General features: G+C 47.8%; 1 protein-coding gene across 1 annotated transcript in view; it reads left to right on the plus strand.

The window, feature by feature from the left end:
• The window catches only part of LOC138550176 (uncharacterized), a 47,307-nt gene extending 25,493 nt beyond the window's left edge, over positions 1-21,814 (plus strand). The window contains exon 2 of the mRNA XM_069642390.1: positions 19,735-21,814. The gene's annotated coding sequence lies outside the window, so the exon portion shown is untranslated. The remainder of the gene's footprint in view (positions 1-19,734) is intronic.
• Positions 21,815-22,378: the final 564 nt, after the last annotated feature.

Raw genomic sequence — 22,378 nt, forward strand, 5'->3', positions numbered from 1 at the left:
GCTGCCCGCCAATGGCGACCGGTACGCTCAGAAGTGCTCACTCAACAGAGAGAGGGTACGGGATCCCGGTTGAAAAATCCCCTTTGAGTACCGCTCGCCAGAGCCGGGGCTGACTGTTGAGCGTACGGCAACACTGCCTGGACGGACCCAGTTTCGGAGACTCTCGGTTCAAGACGGGCACGTGAGTATTGAGTGCGAGCGATCATAAAGGGAGTAGAGGAGGAAATTTAGGACAGGGAACGAGGCGGGGTAAAAAGGGGCACGTTGGGTCTACTAAGGACCATCTTAAACTTTCTTTGCTTTTTCTATGCATATGGCCATTAGGATTAAGAGGTGATTAAGAGATAAAAAGTGACGGGAACCTAGCTCCGAGAGGGGGTGGAAGGCGGCGCCGCATAGTGCTATCTTGACTAGTATTGGGAATATATGAAGAAGTGGAAAACAAGATTAAAGTGTCTGGCAAAGGGAGACACAGAAAATATATTAGTGACTGCTATTCTTTCTATTCTTTTCTTTAGGGTTACGGGAAAAATAAAAGTGGGTCAGTACAAAACCAAAGAGATAGAGTAAAGAGACAGAGTTTTACTCTAAAATTGAAGATCAAACCTATATATATATATATATATATATATATATATACATATATCTGAATAAGACGGACAGGGACAGCCGGCCAGGGAGGAAAGGGAGGACAAATTGAACTGTGAATAGAGTGTTACAGAGGGGTGTGTGAACATCGTATGTGTCAGGAGATAATTTGGTGTAATGGGTGTGTAAAAATGGTCAGAAATGTATAGCCATTGAGTGGTCATGGTAAGTGTGACCAGACAAAATATCATAAATGTTAAGACGGATTTCTGAACTCTGTCCTGGTGGCGCAGAAGTTCAGAAGGCCAACCTAATTACTTGGAACAGGGTAACCTCTGGACGAGCCAGACCAATCAAGGTAGCGATCGCGGCGGTCAAGACTAGGTCTCAAGAGGGGTGAGGGTGACTGAAAGCCCGCAATGAGCACACAAAGCAAGAGCGCTTACAAACTACTCCAAACAGTTGTTATATCAAAAATAGATACACATTTATTTTAAGGCCTTTAAAATAATGACCGTAGCGAGAAAATCACAATATCACAATATTAAGCCAACACATACCATATCAACACAATATATATACAAATACGATAGTCATAAGCGTTACACGCACGAAATGTGTAGTCCACCTGAAAGGGAAGGAAAACAGGCAGTGCGATAATGCTTTAGACTCAGTTCGCCTTCAGAGGCACCTAACTAGATGGAAGTCCGAGCCCTGCGAAGAGTGGAGCCTTGTGCTCAAAGTACCTGCACACGCCGGTGCCAACGGGCAAAAGGAGAAGCTCTTCGGAGGAAGTCAGGCAGTTCGGGTAGTGCACGGCAGAAGAAGAACAGGTTCCGCAACTCAAGCGCAGCCTCCACAGCGGGCAGAAGCAGAGCGCGAGTACGGCAAAAGGGTGCTGTTTTTACACAGCAGGGAAAAGCAATGGGATACTGCAGGAGGGCGACCAGATCCTAGCTATACTACTCACCGGTCCCCGAAGCAAGCAGACCCAGGCTTCTCCACGTTAGTTTCAGCAGCTGGCAGGTTCAGAAGAGCAGGGAACGCCTCCTGGTCGTGTAGAGCAAAAAGACATCCCAATCGACGAAACCGGCACAGTTTGTTGCCGCAGCAGGACAACGGAGCGGCCGTGTGTATTCGAGCCAAATGTACACTCCTCCCTTCAGACCTGGGAACGCCAAGTGCACGAAGCGTGGGAGAGTGACCAGGACTCGAAATACAACACAACCTGGCGGCGGTTACAGAGCAGGACTCCCTTGTAAGCTGGTCAGTCAACTGGATGGCCCAGAGACACTTCCGAAGGCTTACTTGGCAGGAGAGGATGAAGTCGCCGGGAATAGCTGTTCCTGCTATTCCAAAGGTCGAAGCACCAGTACAGGCCTTCTGGTTCGATCAAAGGAGGAAAGGATTTCACAGGACGACAGCAGTGCAAAGGAGGATTCCTTCAGCGGGTCACCAGCGATTCCTCGGTCCAGCCTCGTGGTTGCAGGATACTTGGCTCCTGTATTCCTTCGTTCGTGAGAACTCAGGAGATCGACATGGTAGTGGTGTTTCCAGCCCCCTCTTATCCACGGTTCCCTTCGCGCCAAAACGGAGGGGAGCCAATGGGAGATTCGCTCATCAACACACATACCATACGTGGACCAATCACGGACCACGGTGGTCCCAGGCATTCACACCACCCTAGACTCTCTGGCACCCAGGATGTGTATTGGGACCAGACATCCCAGCCCACACCCTGGAGGCACACAAACGACATGTAGAAGCCCGCGAAAGCATCTGCGTTTCGCGGGAAAGTACATTCCCAAATAAGGAAGGCCCCGGGTCGCCCGACCTGGGGAAGGTGAAGGGAGCAAGACGGTCAGTGGACAGGACAAAGGAGCCTCGTGGTCTGGCCATTTTGGGAGCCAGGCCACCATTTTGGGTTCAGTGCGAAAAACGTGCTCAGAACGCCAAAAGGAGCTCAAAATAAACAAAACGATCGCTGCCACCATTCCAGTCCCTGAATGACTTGCACCGATCAAATACCATCCTAAAAGAGTATCTAGGGCCTGTAGAAGGCTAGAGGCCCAAGAGAGCTGTAACTTAGCTTACAGTGCCCTCTTGTGTCATGTTGCACAAAAGCCGCAACACGATAAAAGAAACTACGGGAAACAGCGTTCCCCGGTACTGACTGTCTTAAGGGCATGTCAGTTTCCCCGTAAGAAAGGAGCGAAAGCCCAGAGGAGTGCGGCAGAAGGCTGCACTTCTCTGGCAAAGTCAAGAACAAGGTGAAAAACAACAGCAAAAAGTTTAGGGGTTGCCACATGGAAGGAAAATTACCTACAATTACGAAATCTTTCCTAACACTCGCCCCTCCCAGACTATGGACAGGGGGAACTAATCCACCCCTGGATGAGTCTCTTGTTCAGGTCGGTTAAACATTCTGGACAACCCATCAGCATTGCTATGTTGGACACCTGGCCTATGCTCAATAGTGAAGTCGAAGCCTTGTAGACTTATGGACCACCTAAGCAACTTTGGATTCTCCCCCTTCATGTTCATTAGCCACTTTAACGGCTTATGGTCAGTTTGCACAGTGAAGTGGGTCCCATAGAGGTAGGGCCTCAGCTTCCTTAGGGCCCACACAACAGAGAAACATTCTTTTTCTACCGTGGACCATCTGAGCTCTCTGTCCTTAAGCTGGCGACTAATAAAACCGATAGGGTGTTCCTTACCCTTCTCATCTACTTGTGATAGTACAGCTCCTATCCCAGTGTCAGAGGCGTCCGTCTGCACGATAAAAGGTCTTTGATAATCAGGGGCCCTGAGCACAGGGGCCTGGCACAAGGAGTCTTTTAAGCCATTGAAGGCCTTCTCACACTCGTCGGTCCAAGTTACCTTCTTGGGTTTCTTCGGAGTTGTGAGGGCAGTCAGAGGGGCAGCTATGGTACCATAGTCTGCCACAAAATTGCGGTAATACCCCGTGAGTCCTAAAAAGGCTCTCACTTGGGTTTGCGTAGTGGGGTTAGGCCAGTCTTGTACTGCTTGTACTTTACTGGGTAGAGGCTGTATCCTCCCTCCACCTACTTCATGTCCAAGGTAAACCACTGAGCCTTGTCCAATCTGGCATTTACTAGCCTTTATGGTCAAGTGGGCTTTCTGAAGAGCCTGGAGCACAATCCCGAGGTGTTTCACATGGTCTTCCCAGGTGGCACTGAAAACTGCTATATCGTCCAGATATGCAAGACAGAATTCGTCCAACCCATTCAACACATGATTCACAAGCCTCTGGAAAGTGGCAGGTGCATTCTTCAACCCGAACGGCATTACCCGGAATTGGTAAAGGCCGTCTGGAGTAGAAAATGCTGTCTTCTCCCTGGCATGTTCTGCTAAAGCTATTTGCCAATAGCCAGCAGTGAGGTCAAACGTGCTGAGGTACTTGGAGGCACCAAAAGTATCCACCAGCTCATCTGTTCGAGGCAAGGGGTGTGCATCTGTCTTGGTGACAGCATTCAGAGTCCTGTAATCCACGCAGAACCTCAATTCAGAAGTGCCTGCCTTTGGAACCAAGACCACAGGACTGGACCAAGGACTACTAGAGGGTTCAATCACCCCAAGGTCTAACATTTTGTTGACCTCGGTCTTAATATAAGACCGTACTTTATCTGACATCCTGTATCCCCTACTTTTGGTAGGTACACTGTCTCCTGTGTCAATGTTATGTTTGCACCAAGGTGTCAAACCAGGCGACTGTGAGAACAGGGGGGAAAACTGCCTAAGCAAACTTTTCACCTCAGCCTGCTGATCAGAAGTCAGGTGAGGGGCCACTCGGACACCCTCAATGGAGCTATCTGAAGGACCGCTTTGGAACAGGTCGGAGAGAGGTTCTGACTCCTCTTCCTCAACGTCTGAAGCCAGTAGCAGTGCTGCGATTTCGACTCTTGGGACGAAAGCCTTCAGCCTATTCACGTGGAACACTTTTGGAGCCTGTCCAGGCCTTCCAAGGTCCACTAAATAGTTAACCTCACCCAGGGGCTCCACCACTGTGTAAGGGCCTGACCATTTGTCCTGTAAAGCTCGAGGCCTTATGGGATTCATGATCAGGACTTGCTGACCAGGTGTAAAGTTGATGAGGGAAGCTTTCTGGTCGTACCAATGTTTCACCAGCGCTTGCCCTGCCTTCAATTTATCACTAGCCAAGCCCATCAGAAGTACCATCCGTTTTCTGAGCCCTAGCACATAATCAACTACGTTGGTAGTAACAGGGGGAGTGGGCATCTCCCATCCCTCCTTGACGATGGCTAAGGGTCCCCGTACGGGATGACCGAACAGAAGTTCGAAGGGGCTGAAGCCAACACCCTCCTGTGGTACCTCTCGGTAGGCAAACAGTAAGCATGGTAAAAGAAGATCCCATTTTCTTCTCTGGGGCTCCTCCAGAGCCCCAATCATGCTCTTTAACGTTCTGTTGAAACGTTCCACCAGACCATTGGTCTGGGGGTGGTATGCGGAAGAGAACTTGTAGGTGACCCCACATTCTTTCCACATAGCCTGCATATACTTCGACATAAAGTTGCTGCCACGATCTGACACAACTTCTTTAGGGAAGCCAACCCTAGTAAATATGCTGAGTAAAGCTTTTGCAACTGACTTGGCAGTTACAGTTTTCAATGGGATGGCCTCAGGATACCTGGTTGCATGGTCGACCAGCACCAGGATAAACCTATTGCCCGAGGATGTTTGCGGGTCAAGGGGACCAACGATGTCGATCCCTACCCTTTCAAATGGTACCCCCACAACTGGGAGCGGTACCAACGGAGCTTGGATTGTCGCACCAACCTTACCAGACAACTGGCAGGAGGCACAACTCCTGCAGTGACTTTCTACTTGCACCCCCATCTTGGGCCAGTAGAAGTGCATGGATAACCTTTGCTTGGTCCTCTTCATACCAAGGTGACCAGCAAGGGGAACTTCATGCGCCAACTGCAGGAGGAAGGGCCTAACAGCCAGGGGAACCACCAACCTCCTATGGTCTCCTTCTGTAGACTCTGTGGGCTCACTATACAGGAGTCCACCTTCCCAATAAATCCTATGCGTCCCAGGAGGTTCACCCTCAAGCTGGGAGCAGGCCTGTCTCCTTAGGCCTTCCAGAGATGGGCACTCACGTTGGCCTTTACTGAATTCGTCCCTATCAGGACCTCCTTCAACTAACAAGTCTTTTAGTTCAGGATGATCGTTGGGGTCGAATACTTCAGGCATCGCCACCTCCTCGTCAGGCCCGGGCGATTGACCAACTTCCTCCACCGCAGTGGTAGGCGAGCTCGGGGGAATATTCTCTTTCCCTCGTCGTGACTTGTTGACTCCTTTCGCCTTGGGTTTCCCCTTCGGCTGGGGCGGCGTATTGGACTTGGCCAATGCTGCCCGTGCTTGAGACCGTGTGTAGGGTCGTTCGGCAGTGTCTCCTACGAGCCCTAAAGCTCTGAGATCATTACCTAATAAGACCTTTCCCGGGACGTTTCTCTGAATGCTCACTGGAATCCTGACTGCTGTACCATTTAAAGTAAGATTTACAGGTATTACTGGAAACATACGGAGGGGGCCGTCAGCCAACTTAGTGGGCATCAGAGTAGCTCTGGCAACCTCCTCTGAGTCTACCAAGGTAGAATCCACTACAGTGCGACTGCACCCACTATCCATAAGAGCTGGAGTATCCACTCCATTGATCAGCACACTGTCTTTAAAGTAGTGCTTGGTATTATCCGGAATCCTAGCATAAGCCTCTGCGACTTTAGGCTCCCAGGGACACTAAAACTACCTCAGCCTCTATTCCGCTGGGAAATGAGTCTGAGGAGAAGGATGCTCCTGTAATCTCTTCTTCCTCTTAGGAGGAGAAGGCCAGATTAGCGGAGTGGACCCCCAAAGGTCTAACCTTACAACGGGGATCCCCCTTCACATGGTCAGTTGCTCCACAAGCAAAACAGGTTCCAATGGGTCTGTTTACATAGGGAGGCTTATTGTAACCAGAGTTCAGTTTCGGAGGCTGACCTCCACTTCCCTGTGAGTTCTCTTGTGTCTTACCCTTGTTTTTCTTTTTGTGGCCCTTATGGGAAGAAGATTTTGCAGATTCCCCACCCTCCATATCTTTGGACTTTTTCCCTTCCTCCTGCTTACCAGGATGAGTTTTGTCCTTATGGGACACTCGATGTGACACCCATAAGTCCGCTGCAATGGCCAGCTTCTTAGGATCTATCTCCTTCGAATCGGCCAAATGCTGCTTAAGCTCCGGGGAAGAAGAAGCAAAAATGTGTTCCAGCATGACAAGATTTATCATGCCTTCGAAGGTAGAAACCTTACAAACCTTCGACCCAGCCAGTTAAGTTTTTCAAGGATAGGATTCAGTGACATAAGATACCCAAGTACCACCTTCCTTTTTCTTATACTCTCGAAAACGCTTTAAATATTGGGCCGGAGTCTTCCCAAACTTTAAAATGAGAGTTTGCTTTAACATTGCGAAATCAGCTCGCTCAGCCTTCGACATTTTCATGATGGCACTACAGCCAGAATGGGGCAGTCTACTGAGTAACCACGCAATCTTATCAGCATTGTCAACTTCTTGAACTTCGCTTGCATACTCAAACGCATTCAGCCAGTCCATAATGTCATTCCTTTCTTCATACACACTGAGCAGATCTTTCAGAAACCGTGGATGAGAGGAGGCCCCAGACACATGTCCAGGACCCTTGGACCCATTTGCAACCTGAAGCTTGGCCAGTTCCAACTGGTGATCCCTGTCTTTTTGTTTTTCTGCCTGTTCGATTTTTAGTTTGGCTATGCTGAATTCAAGCTCCTGCTGCCTAAACCGCAGCTCTTGCTTCTTGAATTCCAGCATAGCCTCCCCATCAGCACTGGCAGAGGAAACATTAGACATCTCGTCCTCCCTGTCCTCGTGGTCGCGGTGGATCAGTGCGGCGGCAGAACCGTCGGTTCTACCAGTGAGAGCAGCCCCACCACCTTCCGCACTGTCCTCAGAAGTGATAGCGTCAAGCTGCGCTTCTTGCCACGCCACGATTCTTTGGATCATTTCCAATTTCGTGCCCCACCACCTCTCTCCGCACACATCTTTTTTAGTGTTTCTGATTTAGAAGCATTTAAAGTTAACAAGGTACTTGTTTCCATACTGTTTGATAGGACTATGGCCTTTTTAAAGTTATACTACAACAATTCACTACGTGTACTGGTTGGAATAACCTGAAATGCCTTAGTTCGAGCGCAACACTGGATACCTTCAGTCGTATCCCACCGCTGTACACCAATTTGTTAAGACGGATTTCTGAACTCTGTCCTGGTGGCGCAGAAGTTCAGAAGGCCAACCTAATTACTTGGAACAGGGTAACCTCTGGACGAGCCAGACCAATCAAGGTAGCGATCGCGGCGGTCAAGACTAGGTCTCAAGAGGGGTGAGGGTGACTGAAAGCCCGCAATGAGCACACAAAGCAAGAGCGCTTACAAGCTACTCCAAACAGTTGTTATATCAAAAATAGATACACATTTATTTTAAGGCCTTTAAAATAATGACCGTAGCGAGAAAATCACAATATCACAATATTAAGCCAACACATACCATATCAACACAATATATATACAAATACGATAGTCATAAGCGTTACACGCACGAAATGTGTAGTCCACCTGAAAGGGAAGGAAAACAGGCAGTGCGATAATGCTTTAGACTCAGTTCGCCTTCAGAGGCACCTAACTAGATGGAAGTCCGAGCCCTGCGCAGAGTGGAGCCTTGTGCTCAAAGTACCTGCACACGCCGGTGCCAACGGGCAAAAGGAGAAGCTCTTCGGAGGAAGTCAGGCAGTTCGGGTTAGTGCACGGCAGAAGAAGAACAGGTGAACAGGTTCCGCAACTCAAGCGCAGCCTCCACAGCGGGCAGAAGCAGAGCGCGAGTACGGCAAAAGGGTGCTGTTTTTACACAGCAGGGAAAAGCAATGGGATACTGCAGGAGGGCGACCAGATCCTAGCTATACTACTCACCGGTCCCCGAAGCAAGCAGACCCAGGCTTCTCCACGTTAGTTTCAGCAGCTGGCGGTTCAGAAGAGCAGGGAACGCCTCCTGGTCGTGTAGAGCAAAAGGACGTCCTAATCGACGAAACCGGCACAGTTTGTTGCCGCAGCAGGACAACGGAGCGGCCGTGTGTATTCGAGCCAAGTGTACACTCCTCCCTTCAGACCTGGGAACGCCAAGTGCACGAAGCGTGGGAGAGTGACCAGGACTCGAAATACAACACAACCTGGCGGCGGTTACAGAGCAGGACTCCCTTGTAAGCTGGTCAGTCAACTGGATGGCCCAGAGACACTTCCGAAGGCTTACTTGGCAGGAGAGGATGAAGTCGCCGGGAATAGCTGTTCCTGCTATTCCAAAGGTCGAAGCACCAGTACAGGCCTTCTGGTTCGATCAAAGGAGGAAAGTGTTTCACAGGACGACAGCAGTGCAAAGGAGGATTCCTTCAGCGGGTCACCAGCGATTCCTCGGTCCAGCCTCGTGGTTGCAGGATACTTGGCTCCTGTATTCCTTCGTTCGTGAGAACTCAGGAGATCGACATGGTAGTGGTGTTTCCAGCCCCCTCTTATCCACGGTTCCCTTCGCGCCAAAACGGAGGGGAGCCAATGGGAGATTCGCTCATCAACACACATACCATACGTGGACCAATCACGGACCACGGTGGTCCCAGGCATTCACACCACCCTAGACTCTCTGACACCCAGGATGTGTATTGGGACCAGACATCCCAGCCCACACCCTGGAGGCACACAAACGACATGTAGAAGCCCGCGAAAGCATCTGCATTTCGCGGGAAAGTACATGCCCAAATAAGGAAGGCCCCGGGTCGCCCGACCTGGGGAAGGTGAAGGGAGCAAGACGGTCAGTGGACAGGACAAAGGAGCCTCGTGGTCTGGCCATTTTGGGAGCCAGGCCACCATTTTGGGTTCAGTGCGAAAAACGTGCTCAGAACGCCAAAAGGAGCTCAAAATAAACAAAACGATCGCTGCCACCATTCCAGTCCCTGAATGACTTGCACCGATCAAATACCATCCTAAAAGAGTATCTAGGGCCTGTAGAAGGCTAGAGGCCCAAGGGAGCTGTAACTTAGCTTACAGCGCCCTCTTGTGTCATGTTGCACGAAAGCCGCAACACGATAAAAGAAACTACGGGAAACAGCGTTCCCCGGTACTGACTGTCTTAAGGGCATGTCAGTTTCCCCATAAGAAAGGAGCAAAAGCCCAGAGGAGTGCGGCAGAAGGCTGCACTTCTCTGGCAAAGTCAAGAACAAGGTGAAAAACAACAGCAAAAAGTTTAGGGGTTGCCACATGGAAGGAAAATTACCTACAATTACGAAATCTTTCCTAACAATAAAGACAAGAGTAATGTGGTGAAGTGAGTGTGTACCTTTCTGGTTTTTTTGGGTTAACATTGTTGAGATTACTGACGGTTTGCTCTTGTACGTGCTCCCCAAAGAGAACAGAATAGAGACTGTGCGCAGCCAATCTTATGGTGTGCAGGCGGAGGGAGGAACACGAAGGTCCCCACGATTCAGTAAGGCATAAAATACACAAACTCACATGGTGATACGTTTGTATTGAGATATCGAGATACATAGAGATACACAAGTACCAGGTGGGCACAAGGTATGGGGGCAGAAACACCCTTATCACATATTTGCAAGAACCTACCTGGGTACGCGGAACGGATTAAGAAATATCATGACCAATGGATCACAGAGTTGAAGGGAGAGGGGTTGCCTCAGATATGGCCCGAAGGGGGTTCATTTGACAAGAGTGTCCTAGACATGGTAGCCACATGCATTTGTTTGAAATACAAGGGGAAGCAGTTGCATAATAGGAGAGAAATATTGGACCTCTGGAGAATATTTGAAGAAATACCGCTGCCTAAGTTAAGGGAATTAGATCCTGACCTACCATCTACCACTGACAATCCGTTAATGATACAAAAAGATGATAAGGTATTGCCCGAGGAAGAGCCACCGATAGAAGTAACCAGGTTGTACCCAATACTAAACAAGCCAGTGCCCGCAGAGGGATACAGTGACCCGACTTATGTGCCCCCACAGACAACTATCACAACGCAAGGGCCAACAGCACCCCCTCCATACGAGAGTCATAGGGAGCGAGCTCAGGTGAGCACACCAAGGGTGGACATAGAAAAACTAACAAACGATCTAGAATCAAGGCTCTCCATAGCGAAAGACAAGCTCTCAAGGATAGAAAGCATATGTGAGCGGACCGCACTTAATGCAGCCAGATCAGAGCACGCGTCTAGAGTGCAGAGCGAGGGTAGAACATTTGAAGAAGTGTGGAAAAAAGGTGAGATACTGTTCAGAATCCAGGAAGAACCAACCTGAATAATTGAACTAGAGACAAGAGAGGGATGTACTGACAATGAAGAGAGGCCTATAGGGGACAGGGAGGAGCTACTATGTGATATAAAGGATGATTTGGAAGAAAGCGACAGGTTGAGTATGGCAATGGGAGGGGGAAGCGAAGGGTTGGATGGTGCATGCTCAATGAGAACACTGGATGATGAGTGGACGGGGCGATTAAGGAACCGGGTGGGGAAAATGGCATCATTGGGAAAATCAGGAGTGAAGACGGGTACAGATACGACAACGAAGGGAAAGTTGCAGCTCCCGCTAATACATAGGGGAGGAGGGAGGCCGAAGTACATACCCTGGGCTCAGATGGATAAGGCCAACTTACTAAAGTTATTGCCCCCGTTATCCGGAGGGGCGAGCAAGTGGATATACGCCTTTGAGAAACACACTGCCGGGGTACCCCTAGCAATAGGGGATGTGAAGAGCTTGCTTGTATCAGCAGTGGGGGATCAGGCCGACAGAGTATGAGTCAAGGCTGGTTTCCCAGGAGTAACATTAGACTGCGATCGCCATGATGGGGCCTCCTTTAACACAGTGCATGCAAGGGTGTGGGATGCTTTGCGGGAAACGTTTCCAGATACCCCAGACTTACAGTCAGTAATGCAGTGTACAATGAATGACGGGGAAGATGCTATGGATTACATTTTTCGGGTCCAAGAGATGTGGAGAGCAGAAACGGGCACGCCCTGGTATCAATCGACATCGTTATTTTACTTCATTATAAAGAGGGGGCTCCCAAAAGAGGTGCAAAAGGCGCTCGTCAAGATAGCAGGTATTGAAGCGAAAGGATGGCCTGAGATTCAGAGCATAATAGTGCACCACTGCAAGCGAATAAAAGAAAGGGAGAAGGAGGTGGCGCAGAAAAGATTGGCAGACAAAGCGAAACTAGTGCAGACAAAGCTGGTGAAGGTCGCAGCAGCAGTAGCCGCGCTCCCACACAGCAGGGAGGGAGATGAGGAAGAGGAGGGGCTGGTAGCAATACAGGGAAGGATGGCAACTAATTGGGCAGGAGCAGGACAGCGGCAGTGGAACGAGCAGGAGCAGGGCGGAGGTCCGCAGTGGCAAGAGTGGGCCCCTCGAGGGGGACAAGGTGGGTACAGGGGCCGAAGAGGAGGTGGACCGGGGTACGGGGGAATGGGAGGAAATGGATGGCAGGGTCCCAGAGGGGCGCAAGGGAGTTGTTGGAACTGCGGGAGGTGGGGACATTACTCTAGGGAGTGCAGAAGCAGACCAAGCAATGGATTTCCAGAGGCAGAACATTATGGCCATCCCCATCCGGGGAGCCCATATGGTCTCCCAATGGGACAACAACAAAGAAACCCAGGCCAGGGGTACAATGAGCAACAACAGGGACACCAATACAGAACACAGAATCACCCACAAAACAATGACACTATGCACCACACGCCAGGCAACCCTTTCGCGACAACAGCAAACGGAGCCCCAGTACCAGCCCCCTATAGTGGATTGTCAGTGGTTTCAGGGAGCGTGTTCAACCAAGGGGGGGCAATGAGACACCCCGCATAGGACAGCCCACAGAGAACACTTGCGTGTCCAGTTCTATCTACCACCTACGATGCAGCAGAGGAACCATTGGTAGGGGCGCAGATAGGAGACAAGCAGTTCATATTCATGGTGGATTCGGGAGCGGAGAAATCATGCATTAGGGAGGGCCGGTTCCCGTTATCTAACCGGAAGTTAGAGACGCAGGGGTTCTCTGGGGCTGTAATTGAAGTTCCTTACACAGAAGCATTGGATGTGACGGTAGGGGGTAAAACTGTAAAAACACCCTTACTGTATTATGAACATTCACCAATAAATTTACTAGGGAGGGATCTCCTTAGCAAACTCAATATGACGATATCATTCACTGAGAGAGGTATAGTGTGTTCAACACCAGGAATATGCCCATTACGTGTAATGCTGGTAGTACAGGCTCACACAACCACACCAGAAATACGTGGTTTGCCAGTGGACGAGAGAATGTTTATTGAAGGACTAAAGACACTGGCCCTCATAATTCCTGAGTTAAGAAGAATGGATTGGAGAATTCCCGCGGAGTTCCTCTTCCGCCCAATAGTGTACCCTGACACAGAACCAGGATCAGTGGTATCATTAGACTTGCACGCTGTACAGGTATCTGCGAAAAGGATCTCTGTGATTGGAATGGATATAGAAGGATGTGAGTGGCGTACAGTACTGTGTACCAATGCCAATATTGCCCTGAGAGACTTAACTGATGAGGATCTCTTTTCAGATTCGGAAGGGGGTGGTGAAATAGTAATGGAAATAGCAATGCCCTGTGACATTTTGATTCAAGCTAGAGAAATCCCTGTCCAGCTGATGGCAGTGGTCGGAGCACCACCGTCATTCTTCGATGATGACATGAGGCTAGTACCAAATAATTTGTGGACAACAGGCCCCCATGACGTAGGGTTGTTGCATGGAGTACAACCAGTGATAATAAAGCTCAAACAAGGAGCAATTCTACCCCGAGTGAAACAGTATCCATTGTCCCGTGAAGCTGAAGAAGGGATAAAAGAGACAATAAATGCACTACTGGCACAAGGGATAATAGTGCCTTCAAACTCCCCATGTAACACATGCATTTACCCAATTAAAAAAGCAAAGGGAGGGTCTTGGAGGATGATCCAGGATTTACGCCCCCTAAATGATGTAATACAGAAAGAGTTCCCCTTGGTCGCGAACCCTGCATCAATATTATGCAGCATCCCAAAAACGGCATCACATTTCACGGTGGTCGATTTGAAAAACGCATTTTTTCTCCATCCCCCTGGCTGAAGAGAGCAGATACCTGACAGCATTTACACTAGGGGGGAAGAGATATGAACATTGCAGATTACCACAGGGATACTGTGAGAGCCCAAGCATATTCAACCGCATACTACATGAAGACTTAGGAAACGTATCAGTTCAGAGCACAATTATTCAGTACGTAGACTATTTACTCGTCTGTGCACAGGATGAAGAAGCATGCCGAAAAGATTCAATAACACTCCTGACCCTGTTGGCCAATAAGGGGTACAAAGTAGACAAGGAAAAGCTACAATATTGTCTGACAGAAGTTTTATACTTGGGACAGCTAATATCAAAAGATGGAAAAAGAATAATCCCCGACAGGGTAGAAGCAATAAGATCAGTAGGAGAACCCACAACAGTGAAGGAGATGCAGAAATTCTTGGGAATGTGCAACTATTGCCGAGCATGGATATTAGATTATGCAGCATACACCAGACCCTTACTGCAAGCGCTCAAGGAGGCCCAACAGGAGAACAAGAAAATAGAATGGTCAGAAGAAATGAGCGCCTCCTTCAAATCATTAAAAGAGTTGATTTCAAGCGCTCCAGTGCTCGCAAATCCTGATTATGGGCGCGATTTTTACCTGTTCTCACACTGCAAGGGGACACTCATGACAGCTGTACTGACACAAAAGACGTCCCTAGGACACAAACCTTTGGCTTACTATAGTGGCACTTTGGATGCTGTGATGCAAGGACATTTCGCGTGCGAGCAATCGCTCGCAGCAGCCGCGTTCGCAATTGAGAAAAGTACCACAATAGTAATGGGATGCCCTGTGACGTTGTTTGTGGAGCATTCATTATTTGCAATACTGGAAAGGTCAAAGAATACACTGACCACACTACGGGCAACCGCCTATGAAATAATATTGTCCAGCGCCAATATCCATGTGGTGCGATGCAGGACAGTGAATCCGGCAACATTCATTACAGAAGCATGCACATTAGAGGACATGCAGGAACACGATTGTGCAACGTACACAGGAGAAAGAGGGGAGGACACAGTGGTGTGCGAGAATGCCCTGACCGAGGGAGAAGTGTACTTTGTAGATGGATCAGCATCAATTGACGTGGACACAGGAGAAAAACATGTGGGTATGGCAGTGGTGAGATTAGAAGACGGTGAGTATGAGACACTAGTGCAGTACCGCCTTCCATCACATTTCTCAGCACAAGCAGCAGAACTCATTGCCCTAATAGAAGCATTGCACGCAGCTAAAGGGTGCGCCGTGACAATTTACACAGATTCAGCTTATATGACGACAACAGTACATAGAGGTCTGGCCAGATGGGGGCGAAGGTGGTTTCGACGAGCAGATGGGACTCCAGTGCAACATGCAGAATTACTGAAGGAGTTAATTGAAGCCCTACGAGATCCCACCATGGTAGCAATAGTGAAGTGCCAAGCACATACGTCCAACACAGACGTCGTGTCTTTGGGAAACGCAGCAGCGGACGTGACTGCCAAAGAAGCCTCATACTTTGAGAAATGTGCAGCAGGTGAGTACATGCTACAGCAGAAGACAAACGAGGAGCTTCCAGAAGGGTACAATACAATGCCTATATCACAAATACTAGAGTTGCAGGGAGGAGCAAGTGCAGATGAAAAGGCGATGTGGGTAAAACGAGGGTGCAGCCAATCAGCAACAGACTTACTGTGGCGACAAAATAACTCAGGAAAAGTGGTAATGCCAGTAAAATTATTAGAAATAGCATTTCAACAACTACACTTCCCAGCACACAACACGAAACAACACATTGCAGCAGAGATACAGGAAGAGTGGTTCGTGCCCTGTCTTCAGGAGCACTTGTCTAGATTGACATTGGAGTGCACAACATGCCAGATATACAGTTCAGGAATGACATTACGTACACTAAGGGGAACAATTCCAAAACCAATTGGGCCATTCAGAGAGCTACATATTGACTACGCGGACATGGGAGAGAGAGGTGTAATGGGGCACGTTACATGATTGTGGTTGTGTGCCCATTTTCGAGATGGGTGGAAGCAGGCCCATGTGCACGACCTGATGCTAAAAGCGCTGCAAAATTCCTAGTGAGAGAAGTATTTCCGCGCTGGGGAATTTGTGACGTGATTCGCTCAGACAACGGCACTCACTTTGTAAACGAACTCTTCAAGGAAGTAACAACGCTATTGGGAATAAAGCATAAGTTGTGCTCTATTTATCATCCTCAAAGTAATGGCGTGGTAGAAAAGATGAACGGCCTGTTAAAAGGAAGATTATCAAAACTATGCTTTTCACTAAAAAAGAACTGGGTTTACTGTTTACCCCTTGCACTGTTTGAGCTGAGAAATCAGCCAAGCAAGGACCACCATGTGTCCCCGCACGAAATTGTGACCGGGAGACGAATGCACACAGCACACTCCCCACTGCGCGAACACTCAGATGCACACAGAAGCGCTGCGATACTGGAAGATGAGTTCACGGACTCATTGCTATAGGCATTATATACAGCCCAGCAGTAAACCTCCGCCTGAATACACAAATCCAGAGGCGCCCTCTCTTAAACCCCACAACCCACCGGATCACCTTAGGTTAATGGCCCCTGTAAAATTAGGACACCCAATATTATGGCAACATTACAGCAACACATTCATAACGACTTCTAACAAGACAGGAGGACATGTACCGTCTGTCCCATGCCCTGAGACCCAGCCCCACGACCTATGGTACCCGGTCAACAGGACACTGGTAACCATGTACTGATGAATCGCCAATAAACCCCTCTCAAGGTGCATTCCTCCTGTGTTGCATTAACCTGTAGCATAACCTATTGGGAGATTTACTAAAGAGGATAATATTGCAAATGACTGAATGACTGCAGTGTGCATGGCCTAGGGCAAAGAAGTCAGGAAAAGACATTCATCTCTGACACTGGCCACAATGGCACAACAACACCGCCCAGATGGACCCAGCTGACCCGCCAGGCCCAGCCCAACCCACGAGGCTGACTAGTGACGTCCTCCAGCCAAGACCAACCACATCACAGCAGCACCTATAGCTAGTCGTCGCCACCCAATCCCATTGAACTTGTGCCCCCTATAGTGTGTAGGTTTTGATGATTTTTTTTGTAAATATATACGCCTGTCTTTGCTATTGTCAGACAGAGCGCTCTCAGAGTTCTTTGCATGCCCTATTCTGATTGATAAACTCCCATTTACGCTCACCCGCACTTGTCTTGGCTTTATTCCCATTCTGGGAGAGTCCATCATTGTCTCTCATTGCGGGGAGGATCATGTTGGTTGGGGACGCTTGCCAGGGGTTCGGAATTCAAAATCTGGTTTTCAGAAAGCCTTTTTCCAAAGATCTGTTGCACATTCTGAAACATAAGTCTCAATAGCCAAAACAGGGATTTATAGGGCCTCATTACAAGTATGCTGGTCCGGAAATAGCGTTGCTGGTATATTCGTACTGGCACCTTTTTCTGGTACCGGTGTAGTCCGAGATGTGATGCCGGTAACACCGGCATCGCCAGGGACCCGTCATGCCCGGCAACACCGTTGCCGGTATCTGCAGAGACTAGCGGCAGCCGTACCAGTGATACCGGCATGGCGTAAGTAAGGTTAAATTCAGAGGTGCACGGACACGCAATCAGCGGCATGGACATAATGTGATAATGATGCTATAAAAACCAGCATCGCGGACCAGGCGTTAAGTGGATTCTGGTGATGTAGAAACGTGCCACAGGTGCACTTATAGCACAGGTGGGCTAAATGGGCTGTGCAGCAGCACAAAAGGACCACTCCCACACCCCTTCCATAACCACAATGCTACCATTAGCACTAGCAGTACTGGAGTTGGAGGACATGCCTGCAGAGCTACTGATTGAAGAGGCAGAGAGGCGGAGGGCGCAGCGGTGGCGCATGAGAAGGATGGTCCGTCATGGCCCAGAAAATCCCCAATGTGCAGCAGGTTGTACCCCGCAGGCAGCCAACAAACCCTCGCCTAAGGGCCACCCCATTCAATCTAACCCCCGCTCAGATCCACACCCTTTACCGGCTAGGCAGGGACACCATCACCACTATAGTGGACCTGATACATGATGACCTGGTGAGCCTCAAATATCCGGACAGACATCCCCCCCCTCACCCCTTGCTGAAGGTAGTGTCTGTGCTACACTTCCTTGCCACAGGCACATATCAGCACACAGTGGGGCAGCGGCATGGAATCTCCCAACCCTGTTTCTCCCGTGTGCTCTTCCAGGTGATAGATGCACTTCTGTCCCACGTACGCGACCACATCAGCTTACCACGGACTGCGGAGGAGGTGAATGCCACAAAAATTGCATTCCATGAACTAGCAGGCATGCCTAATGTAATTGGCACGGTTGACTGCACACATGTGGAGCTGGTGGTCAGGCATGCTGTGGAGGTGTGTACCGCAATAGGAAGCTGTACCATTCCCTCAACGTACAGATGGTGTGTGATGCCCGCCAAATAATCACACATTGCTGTGTAAGATTCCCTAGCTCTACACATGACTCCATGGTGCTGCGCAACTCCACGCTGCCCCGCTACATGGCACGACACGCTGGACATCGTACCTGGCTGCTAGGTGAGTTTAACTACAAGGCCATGTGGACTGTTGGATGGGGGGGGGCAGTAATCAGCATAGCCAACCTGGCTGCTGGGTGAGTCCAATTACAAGGCCATGTGGACTGTTGAATTGGTGGTGGGCAGTAATCAGCATAGCCAACCTGGTTGCTGGGCGAGTCTAACTACAAGGCCATGTGGACTGTTGAATTACTCCTACTGCAATATCCCGTAACCATTACCAAACCTCTGTGAAAGTGCACAGAGGCTGGGTAGGTCATCAAAAGGCAAAGGTAGATGAGGAATAAGACCAAGGAACCTTATTACCTACAATCTGCACATTAACAAACCTCACACATAGAACGAGACATGAACATACACTGCGTTGTGAGTGCATGAAATTTGCATGTGTGTAGGTGTAACTGAAGGCGCAACACAGTAATAGCATGCCAAAGTGCAAGGCCTTGACAGCCGTGTCTCCATGCATGTAAAACATTCAGTGCATACATAACTACATGTATTTGGGCCAGCAGAAAACAAACCACATGTACCAGAATGAACCACACCATGACAATAAATGACTAGCAAAAACACAGTCAAGGAAACACACAAGTAATGATGCTCAGCCAGAGATTTAAGTAGCTGCCACACTGAAATAATGTGAAATGTGTGTGCAGTCACACAGGTACACTGCCTGTTAACACCCATGTCAGGTCTCCTTAAGGGAAACCTTTAAGTTGAATGCGTTTAGGACAAATCTTCCAAAATGAGAAAATCCTTGACTACCACTAATACATGATTCTAAGTTGGCGGCCTCACTCAATTCAGCATTTTTCATCCCTAAATACACTCACCCACCCTTATTGCTATATTTAACCCTTTACCCCGCACACATATAACTGATCAGTATGTGTTCTCGTCATATCGGTTATGATATATAAGGATGTCCAGATGAAGGGTTGTAAATAGAGACTGCATACCAGTACTACCACTAAATCACAAACGCGAATCATGTAAATGTGAAAAGTAGCATTGTACAGGGACAGTTCACTCTCATTTGTAACACATTAATGAGACTTACATCCATTGGTCTCAGTTGTACAGAAATTCTCAAAGGCCAAGTTGCCTGTGAATGGTCCATGTGAAACCAACTGCACAACGAGCACCCCACACATATCCTGACTAAGTTCCCTTGGGGTAGACAGAAAATAACTTGTGCTATGTAAAGAAATGATTGCCTGTGCATGTCAGTCTTCTCAAATGAAAACTATACTGTCTGTGCCAACATGAAATTACCAGGAAATTGACATGCACTCTTTCTCTTGCTCTCGTGCAGGTGATGCAGGGTATCCCGATTCCATGGATCATAACCCCCATCAGGCAACCCCACAACAGGCACGAACAGGCGTTCAACTGTGCCCATGTACGCACTTTATTTATTATGTTCTCTCCTCGGTTCTGCACTTTCCACAAGATGACCCGCCCCCCCTTCCATGCTTCCATGCACTTTCCCCCCTTTCAATGCACTTGCGCTTTCTCAATGTCACTGGGCGTAGTAAAATCTCACTTTTAGATGTAGCGGGCAAAATCTTTGCACAATGTGTATTACGGGACTTTAACGCATGGACATTAAATTGTCAAAAGCGAGATCTCCACCAGACCGGCTTTATAGCCGGGATGGGCACGGCCGTAAATTTGACAACTTTATGTGCTATTAAACAACAGTATTATGCTTTGAAACAGCCGCTATACTTTGCGTTCTTCGATTTTAATGCTGCATTTGACTCAATCTCCCGACCAATTTTGGTAAACAAGTTACAAACAGAGAACTGCCCAGCCACTATTGTAGATATTGTCAATGAATTTACACAGCAAAACTTTGTTGCGTGTTAGGCTGAATACCCAGGGGATGCTCATTACATCAGTACTCACTACAAGGGGACTGAGGCAGGGTTGTTCACTCCTCTCAGCCCTCTTTAACTTCTTTCTGTCTGATTTGCCTGATGAGTTTAGAGAGGTGACGTCAGACGCTCCAAAATTGGGGCATGAGAAAATAATGGCCTTATTATATGCTGACGCTTTGCTGTTAATTTCAAAGACACCGATAGGGTTGCACAAATTACTTCAAGCACTGTCATCCTATCTAGACACAAATCAGTTAACGGACAAATCCAAAAAATCTAAAATAATTATCTGGAATACCAAGTATGCAAAAAGGAGCACAATGAAGTGGACACTTCAAAACTCTGCATTGGAGATAGTGGAAACATACACATACCTGGGCATGCAAATTGATAATCAGCTGTTTGACAGGGTGTTCTTACGGACCATGGAAGTAAAGTTAGCCACAGCCATTTCCCAAACTAAGATGATTCTACGAAAATATGGGAAATTCTCAATAAGATCAGCTATTGCATACTATAAAGCGAAAAAGATTCCTATACTTTTGTATGGTCTGGAAACATAGCTCAGTATTAAACATGTAAGTTTGCAAAAATTGGAAGGTAAATATTGCAGATCAATCCTAAGTTTACCCCAATGTGTGCCAATTGCTTTTCTACGATAAGAGTTGGGCTTGACTTCTTAAAGTAGCATTTTCCAATGGCGTCAGTGTGCCCTGTTCAGAAAATGTATATTCCCCAAGAACCCTACAACTCTACTCTGGTCCCTTTCTCAGTACCTCCTTTTGTCAAAACATAGGACTGTTGTAGAGTGGCAAAATAACATTTTCAATATTATTGCCACGGCTGACCTGATATTAAGCACTGTTTTAGAAAATCTAGAGAGCTACGAAAAAGGTGTATCTACCAGATTGGATTCACACCTGGGAGCTTTGTTGCACGCACAACAACTTTGGCTATAATCCATGGCCAGAAAAAAAACATGGAATATGTGAGTTATATCTCCTTTTATATCAGTCGATGGCTTTTATATCTGCTTTTACTCGGTTTAGATTCAATCTTTGGCCGACTAAGGCGGTCTTAGCCAACCAAAAAATGATGACACAAACTATGAATGTCTGTAGATTTTGTGAAAGGACAAATCAAATTGAAACTCTCCGTCACATCATGCTTGAATGTCCAGCATTAATAAAGACCAGAGAATTACATTTATGTAAATATTATACACATCTGACTACACTCAATGATGATGATGATGGATGGAAAATGTTTATATGAGGAACTCGAATGTCTATTTGCATTGCAGTTACAAATTATCTACATGCTGTGTTTAATACACAAAGACATATGTGAGACAAAATAACAGCAGATGATGACCGGTCTTGTTATCAAAATACTGGGTAACTTGTGTAAAAATGTAGTCGTCTTTGTGACTTTGTACTTTAATATATGAGATAATATGAAGTATTTTAAATTTAGATGTTTTAGCTATAAAACTTTTCAATGGTTAGACGAATAACCTTGTTAACATACTTTTGATTTGTTTTAATTTGTAATGAAATCATTTTTAATGTTTGTATTTGTACTAAACAATATTGTAAAGTTGAGTAATCAGCTAAATCAATTAAATAAAAAATACAAAAAAGTAAGACCGCTGTTTTCTATTTTGTTCTCCCCTGTTCCCCTCCCTTTTGCCTGGTCGCGCTCTCAAACACTACGAGCATGATATAAATAAAATATCATTTCATTTAATTGGCTGCACCATTGAGCAGACTTTTGGCCTGTTGAAGGCCAGGTTCCGCTGCCTCGGCAGATCTGGGGGAGCCCTCATGTACAGCCCAGAAAAGGTGGGCAAAATTGTGCCTGCATGTGCCATGTTGCACAACACGTGCATCCGGCGCAACGTCCCCTGGCCCCCCGCCATGGACATGCTGCCACCAGAGGCGGAGGATGATGAGAATAATGCAACGTGCCATGATGGCAATGTTGGACATGCCACACAGCGAGAACTAATTCACCACTACTTTTCAGCAACTATAACAGACACGGCATTGGACATCAAGCTCATTGGGCACTGGA

This window comes from Ambystoma mexicanum, chromosome 1q, assembly GCF_040938575.1.
Source record: "Ambystoma mexicanum isolate Mex_15411 chromosome 1q, UKY_AmexF1_1, whole genome shotgun sequence".
Taxonomy (NCBI): Eukaryota; Metazoa; Chordata; class Amphibia; order Caudata; family Ambystomatidae; genus Ambystoma; species Ambystoma mexicanum.